Source organism: Triticum urartu, chromosome 1A (assembly GCF_056163025.1).
Source record: "Triticum urartu cultivar PI428250 chromosome 1A, HENAU_Tu73, whole genome shotgun sequence".
Lineage (NCBI taxonomy): Eukaryota > Viridiplantae > Streptophyta > Magnoliopsida > Poales > Poaceae > Triticum > Triticum urartu.
This window is the reverse complement of record NC_141873.1, coordinates 265145591-265158246: the sequence shown is the minus strand read 5'-3', so window position 1 is coordinate 265158246 and position 12656 is coordinate 265145591. Positions and strand designations below refer to the sequence as shown.

Below are 12656 nucleotides of genomic sequence, written 5' to 3'. Positions count from 1 at the left end.
TGGGCGGACCTGTGCCACGAGTTCATCAGTGCCTTCACCGGTGGCCACCAAGAGCCCGGCAGGCCCAGCGATCTGTAGCTTCTCTAGCAGAAGGAATGAGAAACCCTCTGTAAGTATTTGAAGATTCAGTAAAGTTCATAGAAATATTCCAAACATCCATCCGGCAGCCGTTAAAGCAGCTTTCCAGTCCAATGTGCGCAACTGCCGCATTCGTTCCAAAATGAACGTGCGGTTCCCCAAGACTGTGAAAGAACTATATACGCTAGTGGATAAATGTGCCTGGATGGAGAAGGAAGCAAGTTGCCCAAAGAAGAAGATTGCATTAATGTTGATTCAGAAGATGAAGGTGAATCAACTAGTCAAAAGAAGAGCAAGAAGCGCAATAAGAAGCCAAGGGATAAGGCAGTAATGATTGTGGAAGGATCGGTCACGCCTAGTACCGGCAAGAAGGCCAAGATTGAGGCCCCCGGCAAGGAAGCTGCCGCGTGCACTGCCTGCCGGGAAGCCACTACCACCGGAAAAGTTTGGAAAGGTGATAGGACGTACTGCAAGATCCACCAGACCGAAGGCCACGACCGTCAGGAGTGTTATCAGGTTGAGCAGCTCATCAAGAAGCAGAGGGCAAAGCATGATAGGCGTGACAAGGAGAAAGATCAGAACACTGTTGGCGATAAGGGCCGGGGTGGTAAAGCAAATCACCCCGGTAGACCCTTTCGGAACGAAGGAATGCCCGCCAGGGTTCAAGAGAAGGAAATCTGTGATGATGCCAGTGATGGAGGGGATGAAGAGGAAACTAGTGAGCAGGAATTTCAGAAGGCCGCTGACGCCCTATGCATTGATGGGGGTGCATCTTTGCACACCTCTCATCGCCAACTCAAGCGATGGGCACGGGAGGTCAATGTTGTGGAACCAGCGCCAGAGGCCCGGAAACAACTCAAATGGTCCCGCATACCCATCATCTTTGATGAAGAGGATCACCCTGATCGCACCACTGCGGTAGGGTGTTTGCCATTGTTGGTCTCCCCAACAATTCGCAACCTCAAGGTTACAAAGATGCTAGTGGACGGCGGGGCCGGGTTGAATCTGATTTCCCCAGCAGTTATCAGCAAGCTTCAGATAGGAGAAGAAGAGCTAGACGCCACCGGCACATTTCAAGGAGTTAATCCCGACAGGAGTCATCCTAAGGGGAAGATTACGTTGCCGGTGACGTTTGGGGAGAGCTAAATTACCGGACTGAGAAGATTGTGTTTGATGTGGTTGATCTCCCCCTGCCATACAATGGGATTCTTGGATGACCAGCCCTGGCCAAGTTCATGGCAGCATCCCACTATGCTTACAACACCTTGAAAATACCTGGGCCACTAGGGGTCCTCACTATTCCATTTGATGAGCAGGATGCAATTATTTGTGTGGAAAAGATGTATCGGGATGTAGTTGCAGCAAAAGCGGCAGCAATGACAGTTCCCGCCAAGGAAAGCAAAGGAAAGAAGAGGGATTGTAGGACCTCCGGCGAGAAGTCCGGGAAGCATGCCCCTTCCGAGTGCACGACACCCGTTGATGACGTGCCGGAGTGTTCCAACAACAAGAGATCCAAGGTTACTGCACCCCAAGTGAAGAAGGTCCCGACAGGGCTGGCTGGCATTGATGGTATCTTCACTATTAGCGCCACCCTCGATGACAAATAGGAAAGCGCGCTTGTTGCCTTCCTACGGGCGAATATCGATGTGTTTGCTTGGCAACCATATGATATCCCTGGTGGTCCTAGGGAGGTAATTGAGCACCACCTTGCTGTCTGCCCACATGCCCGACCCATCAAGTAGAAAGTACAGAAGCAGGCCTTGGAAAGGCAGCAGTTCATTGCCGAAGAGATCAAGAAATTGGAGGCAGCTGATTTGGTCAGAGGAGTACTGCATCCTACATTGTTAGCAAATCCAGAAGTGGTCCATAAGGCTAATGGGAAGTCGAGGCTCTGCATTGATTTCACAGACCTCAACAAGGCTTGCCCGAAGGACCCATTTCCCTTTCTGCGCATCGACCAAATCATGGATTCTACTTCGGGATGTGATTTTCTCTCCTTTCTAGACGCATACTCCGGATATCATCAGATCTTCATGTCCAAGGAAGATGTAGAGAAGACATCATTCATCACTCCGTGCGGTACATACTACTTTGTTCGCATGTCGTTCGAATTAAAGAGTGTTGGGTCCACTTTTGCAAGGGCAGTCCAGATCGGTTTTGAGCCACAGTTGCTCAAAAATATAGAAGCCTATATGGATGATATCGTGGTCAAAACCAAGGATAAGGCCACCCTTATCCAGGATTTGGAAGAAACATTTGCTAATCTGCGCAAGACCAATCTGAAGCTTAATCCGTAGAAGTGTGTATTCGGTGTTCCCTCCGGCAAGCTACTTGGGTTCTTCGTGTCCCATCGGGGGATAGAAGCCAACCCAGACAAGATCAAGGCCATTGAGCTGATCCAAGCGTCAAGGACTGTTAAGGATGTGAGGCGCTTGACGGGATGCGTTGCTGCGCTGAGCAGATTCATCTCCAAGTCTGACGAGCGTGCCATACCGTTCTTCAAGGTTTTGAACAAGGCAGGGCCTATGAAGTGGACCCCGGAAGTAGATGCGGCTCTACAAGAGTTAAAAGCCTACCTGTCGTTCATACCCACCTTGGTTGCGCCCAAACCTCAAGAACCATTGCTGCTATACTTAGTGGAAACCAACCAAGTGGTCAGTGCAGCTTTGGTAGCACAGCGAGAGGTGGATGAGATAGGAACTAAATAGAAAACAACAAAGTCGGAGAAGGATCAAGACAGTAGTGAGGATGCCAATGAAAACAACCCAAGGGACACGACAAGGAAGAAAGTGGTGCAACGCCTAGTGTACTTCGTTAGCTCCTTGTAACAGGGGGCTAGATCGAGGTAGTCTGCACTACCAAAAAAAGACACTTCCGTGATGATATGTGTTTGTCACAGTAGGTCACGTTTTCTGTCATGCATGTACATCCATGATGATTTTATGACAGAATCAAGATAGTCATACCTGTGTTGTCGTAGAAGTGTTCCATGACATTACCAAAATTATCATCATGGAAGTGTCCACTTCCATGACGATAAATCGTGCGTCACAGAAGTGCTTTCATCAAGGGTGACCGACACGTGGCATCCACCGTAATGGGTCACCGTTAAGCTATCGGTTCCGGTTTTGGATCCGATAACCCGTTAACAACCCGGACCAATGGGAAATTTCCACGTGTAAAATTCTGATTGGCCGGAGGAAACACATGTGAGCTCGTCAGTGGGTCAGATAGGCGCCTATGATATGTCGACACGTGCAACGGCCCACCATCGGCCCATTTAGCTTCCAAAGGCCGTCCCGTTTGACTTGGTCAAAAGTTAGCGGGTTGGCCCATGAAAAGCATGTTAACGGTCCCTTGGCAAGTAGCCCATTTTATGGCCCGGTAACTCACGGCCCGTTAGGGCCTACCCAAAATCGGCCCAACAACGTCATGTGGGCCATCGAATATAACACCATCCTATTTCACTTTTGGCCCATGTATGGCCCACGACGTCTTTCGACCCATATGAGGCCTTCATATCTTTAGGCCCTTTAAAGGCCCACGATGACTCTAGCCCAGAATGAATAGTAAATTTCTTTGTACCCGTTAACAGCCCATGATTCACATGGGCCGTTTCTAGCCCGTGTTAGCTTTCGGCCTACTGACAGCCCATACGTTCTTGGGCTCCTTTCCGGCCCTCGATTACTTCTGGCACATTACTCGCCTGTTCCCCTAATGGGCCAAATTCGGCATGTGGCAAGAGTCGGCCCGTTCCTGGCTTGTTAACCCATTGCGCCATTTCCAGCCCGTCCTATATTCTGGCCCATTAACGACCTGTTATGACTGTGATAGAATTAAGCCTTTGCTATCCTCTAGCCTGTTAACGGCCCGTTACCGTGTTGGGCCGATACCAATTACGCCCGTTTACGGCCCATGTAGACCCATTTATCTGATGACCCAAGGCCCACTGATTCTACGGCCGTGTTGGAGGCCCATTTAAAGACGGCCCGTAGGAGGCCCATGGATCCTATGGCCCGTAGCAGGGTCATGGTTACCACGGTCTGTATATGGCCCATGGTTGTTGCGGCCACTAGCAAACCAGGGAAAACAAAGACTAGTCAATAAATAAGCCCGAAACCATCGCTAGGCTATTAAGGCGATTGCACAGATTACATCCACTGGGCATCAAAGATCGCCACCAATGCAAATATAGGGAACACCCTACACTATACAAAAATGGCTTGATGTTTTCTTCAGCCAGTGGTTGCACGTTAAGAACAAATTTTGTATCGCAACAAAACAAATTACAACTATAAAACAAAAGGAAGGTTGGCATAAAAGTTAACAGTCTAGCAGATAAATGCACCACCAGAAGTTCAGAAGCTTAGTTTATTTGACCCGGCTGTTATGTTTTCATGCTGTATTGTCCGATGGAGCACCATAACATTCGCCTTCATTTCTCCTAGGCTCCTGAACAACATAGCAAATGTCTGATAGTCTATTTCAAAACCATGCATATCTTGACGACATCGAACAATGTCTGTCCTTGTTTCACAAAGGGTCGCTATTAGGGAATAGACTTGTGTCTGGAGCGCAGATATAACATTGTTTTGAGCTTGCATATCTTGATCATGAGGCAGTTTGGACGAGATTGCCTTACAACCAACCCAGTATTACGTAGGAATGTGCTTTTGGCACTGTTAGTGGACAGGTACTGACCCACTACAGCAAGAGCTGACATTGCGGTTATAGTTGCCTCGCCACCTTCAGAAGGTGGCGGTTCCACCATTTTTTCCATAGCTTGCTGAAAAGTTGAGTTTTTTACATTAGTACCAGAACAGAAGATATTAAGGAGGCAACAAAACCGAACAAAATAGCTTTGGTCTATATACAGAACTTATTCTGGTGAACCCATGTAAAATATTAGTTATATTTTACTGCAAAGTACATAATAAAACCAGGTTCCACACATATGACCATGTACCATGGCTAATGTATTGTCTATTTCTTCACATTGTATTGACAGCTAAGAATAAAGAGACAAAGTTTATAATATAGTAAGCATAATATGACATCATTCATATCACAAAACAATTGAGAACAGACAAACAGGCAATTGTAACATTGTGTGGGCAAGTCCAGCACGGAACTAGATTACAGGTCAAGATCAAAGGAACATCACTCCTTTCTTTTAAACCTTCTAAGGTGCAATGATACGCTAAGACAATTGTGTATAAAATTGAAAAGAGTAATAGACATTGGCTACAAACCATGCAGTTCAAGGCACGAGAAAGAGTAAGTAGTAGTTAAAAGTCATGAGGATTAAGGACTTACAACAGCGGCTTTGACTGGTTTAGTCATGCCCTTCGTCTTGCTGGAGACATCATTTGGTTTAGGTACTTTTTGGTCCTTGCGGGCTTTCCTCTACATTTGGAACAAGTCAATATAGATATGATAATATGGTACAGCAAAAAGAATGAAACATCAGCTAATTATAAGAGCCTCGTAGTGTGCAATATAGCTACGAGATCCTGTCGTGTCTCGGAATTTCACTTTCGTACGGTTGGCCCTGTTCTTTGAACAGTTCACCTACAAGAAGATAGATTTGTGTGGCACATGCGTAAATAGGACTTCAACATGTGATCTGATCACATATATATAATGTACCTGATACTTCGGATCGGACGAGTGTTTAAAGAGGCCTCTCCAGTCTTCATCCGATATATTTTCCACTGGAGATGTTTGGGCAAGTTCACTGTTAGCCTTGCCTTCAAAGTGAGTTTTCCTCAAGTTATACCAATACTATCGCAGAGCAGACTTGAAAACATGGGTTCAAGCTTGTCTGGTTGCATCATCTTGGCTATCCAACTTGAACCTCATCTGTTGAAAATTATGGGAGTCTCATTAGTAGCAACCTAGAAAGTACTGGACAGAGCAAGATGATATTACTAGTTTCCATACATAACCATACTTACAGATAAATGGTCGAGGAAGGTGTTGAACTAGGTTTCGTCTTTGTCATTCTTGTAGTGAATCCATGTTGGGAGGATATGTACATGACACCTAACAGCAACTGCTGCCTCTGATACTAACTTGGCTGACTCTGTAGCATCACGTGGCCTTTTTAAACCTGCCTCAAAACGGATCTCCATTCTTCCTCCTCTAGATTTAGTTAACCTATCGAGCATTATCCCTGATGTTTGTTTCCTCTTGCGCCTAGGTGCCAACAACAAACATAGGAAGTGTTAGTGTACATCAAACTATGAGGCTGCATATAAAGAAGCATGCAACTGTAACTTGGCTCCAGCAACTACCTTCTTGCTGTTGAAGCTCACAAAGTCCATCTGATCTTGCCAACTCATCTTGTGTCAAGAGTGCTTCGGAAGTAGTGTCAGGTGGCAAGGGAGCTTGGGAACGTGCTGCTAGCTGAGTTGACCAACGAGTAAATCGTGCAGCTGGTGGTACTGTGGAAGGTGTTGCAATAGCTAGGGCTGTCTTTGCTTGTTTGGTGGTAGCTATTTGTTTCTGTTTGGCTTGTTCTGCAGCTCGTGTAGCACGGGATACCCTGTCGGTACAATTTTCTGCTGGACTTTGACCTTCTATTGCACCATCAGTACTAGCAGAATCTGCAGGATTCGTCCGCTTCCCTTTCCCTGCCGTTATGTCTTTCTTCCTCTTTGTCTGTTGAAAGTGCAACTATCCCTAGGTGGTTTTGGTAATTCATAACAACATATAGCTCATTGAGCTAATGCTATTCCAAGATGACTATTTCAGGAAAGCTCAATGATTGGCATGGCATGGATGTGAAAGTGGAACCCTCAAAATGCTAAGGACAAAGGATTGGCTCAAGCTCAAAAGCTCAAGACTTCATTTTATATTTTAGTGATCCAAGATCACATTGAGTCTTTAGGAAAAGCCAATACTATCAAGGAGGGATGAGGTGTTGCTTAATGAGCCTCTTGCTTCATGTGCTTAGTGATATGCTCCAAAACCCTCAACCACTTTCCCATATCCACATATGACCTAAACCCTAAGCCAAACTCGGTCCTACCGATTCTTTCTATCCGGCGCCACCGAGTTTCACTTGTCATAAGCCACTGCCAAACCCTAGCAATTCGGTTCTACCGATAGGGATCTCGGTCTCACCGAGATGGGATTGCAAACTCTCTGTTTCCCTTTCGTAACTTTTCGGTCTCACCGAAAGAGCGAATCGGTCCCACCAAGATTGCAATGTAAACTCTATGTTTCCCTTTCGTAACTTTTCGGTCTCACCGAAAGAGCAAATAGGTCCCACCGAGTTTGCCTGAACAACTCTCTGGTTAGCTTATTACCAAACTCGGTCTCACCGAGTTTGTGTAATCGGTCTCACCGAGATTAGTTATGCCCAAACCCTAACCATATCGGTCCTACCGAGTTGCATGTCAATCCCACCGAAAATCTCTAACGGTCACTAGGTTTACCTTTTTGGTCCGACCGAGTTTGTTGATTCGGTCCCACCGAGATTGGAAAACTGTGTGTAACGGTTGAATTTTGTGTGGAGGCTATATATACCCCTCCACCTCCTCTTCATTCGTGGAGAGAGCCATCAGAACACATACACAATTCCAACTCATATGTTCTGAGAGAGAACCACCTACTCATGTGTTGAGACCAAGATATTCCATTCCTACCATATGAATCTTGATCTCTAGCCTTCCCCAAGTTGCTTTCCACTCAAATCTTCTTTCCACAAAATCCAAATCCTATGAGAGAGAGTTGAGTGTTGGGGAGACTATCATTTGAAGCACAAGAGCAAGGAGTTCATCATCAACACACCATTTGTTACTTCTTGGAGAGTGGTGTCTCCTAGATTGGCTAGGTGTCACTTGGGAGCCTCTGACAAGATTGTGGAGTTGAACCAAGGAGTTTGTAAGGGCAAGGAGATCGCCTACTTCGTGAAGATCTACCGCTAGTGAGGCAAGTCCTTCGTGGGCGATGGCCATGGTGGGATAGACAAGGTTGCTTCTTCGTGGACCCTTCGTGGGTGGTTGCTTCTTCGTGGACCCTTCGTGGGTGGAGCCCTCCGTGGACTCGCGCAACCATTACCCTTCGTGGGTGGAGCCCTTCGTGGACTCGCGCAACCGTTACCCTTCGTGGGTTGAAGTCTCCATCAACGTGGATGTAGGATAGCACCACCTATCCGAACCACGGGAAAAACATCCGTGTCACCAATTGCGTTTGAATTCTCCAAACCCTTCCCTTGACATTCTTGCAAGTTGCATGCTTTACTTTCCGCTGCCAATATACTCTTTGCATGCTTGCTTGAATTGTGTGATGATTGCTTGACTTGTCCTACAATAGCTAAAATCTGCCAAGAACTAAAATTGGGAAAATGTTAAGTTTTTATTTGGTCAAGTAGTCTAATCACCCCCCTCTGGACATACTTTCGATCCTACAAGTGGTATCAGAGCTTTGGTCTCCATTTGCTTTGATCTCCATAGCTTTTGGTGGTCATAGCCTTGGTTTCACAACCTAGGAGAGTATGGCGTCTAGCGAGGGAAATTATCACCGTAGAGGTCCTTACTTTGATGGTACTAATTTTGCTAGTTGGAAGTATAAAATGAAAATGCATATTCTTGGACATAACCCCACCGTTTGGGCTATTGTGTGTGTTGGTTTGCAAGGTGACTTCTTTGATGGGAAAGAACCAAACCGTGAAGCTACCGCGGATGAGTTGAAGATGTTGCAATACAATGCTCAAGCTTGTGATATTCTCTTCAACGGATTGTGCCCCGAAGAATTCAACAAAATCAGCCGTCTTGAGAATGCAAAGGAAATTTGGGACACTTTGATTGATATGCACGAAGGTACCGACTCCGTCAAGGAATCCAAGTTGGATGTGCTTCAAAGTCAACTTGACAAGTTCAAAATAAAGGATGGTGAAGGTGTCGCTGAAATGTACTCTAGGCTTGCTCTCATCACAAATGAAATTGCCGGCTTAGGAAGTGAAGAGATGACCGATAGATTCATCATCAAGAAGATTCTAAGAGCCTTGGATGGAAAATATGATACCGTGTGCACATTGATCCAAATGATGCCCAATTACAAAGATCTCAAGCCAACGGAGGTGATTGGAAGAATTGTTGCTCATGAGATGTCACTTAAGGATAAAGAGTAACTTCACAACAAATCAAGTGGTGCCTACAAAGCCTCATGTGAAGCCCCTACATCATCAAGTGAGAAAAAAAACTTCAATGAAGAATTGAGCTTAATGGTGAAGAACTTCAACAAGTTCTACAAGAGTAGAAGCAAAGATAGAAGCTTCAAGTCAAGGTCCTACAATGACAAAAGATCTTCTAGTCGAGAGCGAAACTGCTACAGTTGTGGAAGACCCGGACACTATTCTAATGAGTGTACGGCTCCCTACAAGAGAAGAGAAGATTCTCCAAAAAGAAGAAGCAAAGAATCACCACCAAGAGAGAGAAGGAGTAGAGATGATCGTTATGAACAAAGATACTCACGGAGAAGCAAGGATTCGGAAAGGAAGGAAAAATCATCAAGGTGCTACACAAAACGAAGACATCAAGCTCATGTTGGTGAATGGGTATCCGGCTCCGACTCCGACAGCCACTCCGAGAGAAGTTATCACTCCGACTCTGAAGATACTCAAGATGAAGGTGTTGCCAGTCTAGCACTTGTGTCAACCAACTCCTACGACATATTTGACTCACCAAATGAAGGAATTGGAAGATGCTTCATGGCCAAAGGTCCTAAGGTAACACACCCCGAGTATGTTGATTTCAATAGTGATGAAGATGACTTGTTAGGTGATGATTTGCTTGTTGACAACTCTAGTGATGAATACTATGATGAAACGTCAATTAATCATGCTAATCAAGATAAAACGAATGACAATGATAAGGAGAAGATTGAGGCTCTAACTAAAGAACTAAACACTCTTAAGTTAGCTCATGAAACTATCTTCGAAGATCATCGAGAACTTTTAAGAGCTCATGAGAAATTACGCTTTGAAAAGCTCAATCTTGAGCAAGAGCATGAGTTCTTAAAAGCAATCAATGATGATCTCCGCAAGAAAAGTTCTTCTTACATTGCCAAGCGTTTACTCTTATCCACTTACATGCCTCAAGTCAAGTCTAGTATCAAGAACAAGAAAGATTCTTCCTCTAGCAGTAACAATGATCATGCTAAATCCAATATTGTTGCTTCTAGTAGTTCTCTTGATTCCACTAATGATTCTCTTAGCCAAGTTACACTTGAGCAAGAAAATAGCTTATTGAAGGGAATTATAGAGAAAGGAGTGTACAAAAGCCTTGCCGGGAGTAAGCAATTCGAGGAAATTGTTCGCAAGCAAGGAATGCACCGGAAGAATCAAGGTGTTGGTTTTGAACGAAAGTTCAATGCCAATGGAGTTGAGTGGGAAGAAGATCAATACCCCAAGACAAAGTTTGTTCCTCAACAAGAGAAGTATGATACTTCTTTCAAGGGGACACAAGCTCAAGATGATCTTCCACCACAAGACTACAAGCAAAAAGGCAAGGACAAGCTTCAAGAGGAAATTGATGCATTTGAAGAAGCTCCTAAGACCTTAGTCAAGTGGATTCCCAAGACTACTTCAAGTTCCACTTCATCAAGTACGACTACAACTCCAAGGATTCCCATCAAGATGGTGTGGATCCAAAAGAAGAAGAGCTAGAGAGTTCTTGAGGGTGACTCCGCCAACATACTTCACTCTTATCATTTTGGCAAGAACAAGTGCAATCAACTTCCACATCTTGCACTATTTCATGGAGTCACAAACCCTCTTGTTGGTAAGACAAGGGACAAGGTAACCTACAAGTTTTCATGGACATCATCTTGTGTGTGCATCACTCTATGTCTATGGATATCCTTGTTTGTTCCTTGTGGGACTAACCCATGTATGTATTGAAAGTGCAATTCACTCAAATGGATAGCTCCAAGTGATCTACATCAACATTGAGCATCCACATCTTCAACATCTACATGAAGTCATCATCGACAAAACCCGAGGTTAGTTCATCCCTCTAAGGGGGGATATCACATCTAGGGGGAGCTTTACTCTAAGACTTGAGCTAAAGCAACTCTAAAGATGTGAACACAACAATGCTTTATGTAAAAGTGGTAACCCCACTTGAGCTTAAACGATGAGTATGACCTATGATCAAGTGTTCTCACTTGACTCCTAAGTCAATATACTCATATATAGATGACCTTGTCATCGCAAATTGCTTGATAGTTGCTAGAATTGGTTGTGCATGCCGTGTCACATATTTCATTTGCCATCTTATTGTGTGAGCATGCTAGTTGCATATTTTACTCATTCAAGGACATCCACTTGTTGTTTTGATTGTTTGGTTTTATTTCCTTTTTCCAAGTGGATGGACAAGAATGCCTAAGAACCCCCTCTAGCTATCTATGCTTTTCTAGTCTCAAACTCTATTCATGCTACATCACAAAATTTGATCAAGTCAGATTCGAACCACTCTGTGTGAGGAGCGCTCGGAGTCCCCGATTCGTCATAGACTTAAACTTCCAAAACCTCTTTATGATTCTCGGTCTGACCGATACCCCACTTTCGGTCCTACCGAGATCATTAAGTTGATCTAGGTTTTCGATCTCGGTGCAACCGATTTGAACCATTCGGTCACACCGAGTTGCAACAACTATATACAGTTTTGCATCTCGGTGCCACCGAGTTGTTCCACTCGGTCACACTGACAGGGTCGGGCTATATAGTCACGGGCAAAAATTTGGAAATTTCTCCGAACCCCTTCGCCCGCGCGATAGCCTGCTCTGCCAACTTGGTCTCTGGATCGTCTCCTCGCCGCTAGCCGCCTCCAGTCGCTGGTCTCCATCGCCGTCAACGGAATTCAACCCTGCCGTTGCCGTCGTAGCGAGTCTCCGCCGAACTAGGGTATGGACTCGATCACAGTGCTATTCCCCGTCCGATTCCTAGCACATTGTGTTCTTAATGATTCTTGCCACGATTGAAACACTCCTATCCAGTCAATGCGTTCGTAGATTAGTTTTGATTCAAAAAATTTAGCGTTAGGTTTCCGCCGAAACCATCTCGGACCCACCGAGTTGAAAAACTCGGTCCCACCGATTTGGCTCATGCCATTGCACAAGTGAGACTCGGTCTGACCGAGAATTACTTATCGGTGTGACCGATTTTGGAACTTTGTGAAACCCTAGCAGTCTTGGTGCCACCGAACTGTGACTCGGTCTGACTGAGTTCACTAGTTTAGGTTCCAAAACTGCTTCGGTATCACCGAGTTTAAAAATCGGTAGATCCGAGATGATTTCAGTGGGAAACTAAAACTAAGATTTTGAATCATTCTTTTGCAAAAATCTCTACATTTTGTGATGCTCATCCACTCTACCTCATCTATAAACTATTCACAAGGTCAGCAGTCAGCTTGTTCATCATGTCAGACCAAAGTGATAGCCAGAACATGTCAAAACAGCCAGTGCAGATGAGTGAGGGCACTAGTCCCTCAAGTTCTTCAGATGAAGGCAGCAGGAGCACCCGTAGCAATCTGCCAAAAGCTGCCACCAGACAAAGGAAGAAGAGAACT

General features: G+C 45.1%; 1 pseudogene; it reads right to left on the bottom strand.

Annotated features, from left to right (window-relative positions):
* Positions 1 to 1706: 1706 nt before the first annotated feature.
* The window catches only part of LOC147990803 (uncharacterized), a 36040-nt pseudogene continuing 25090 nt past the window's right edge, over positions 1707 to 12656 (bottom strand).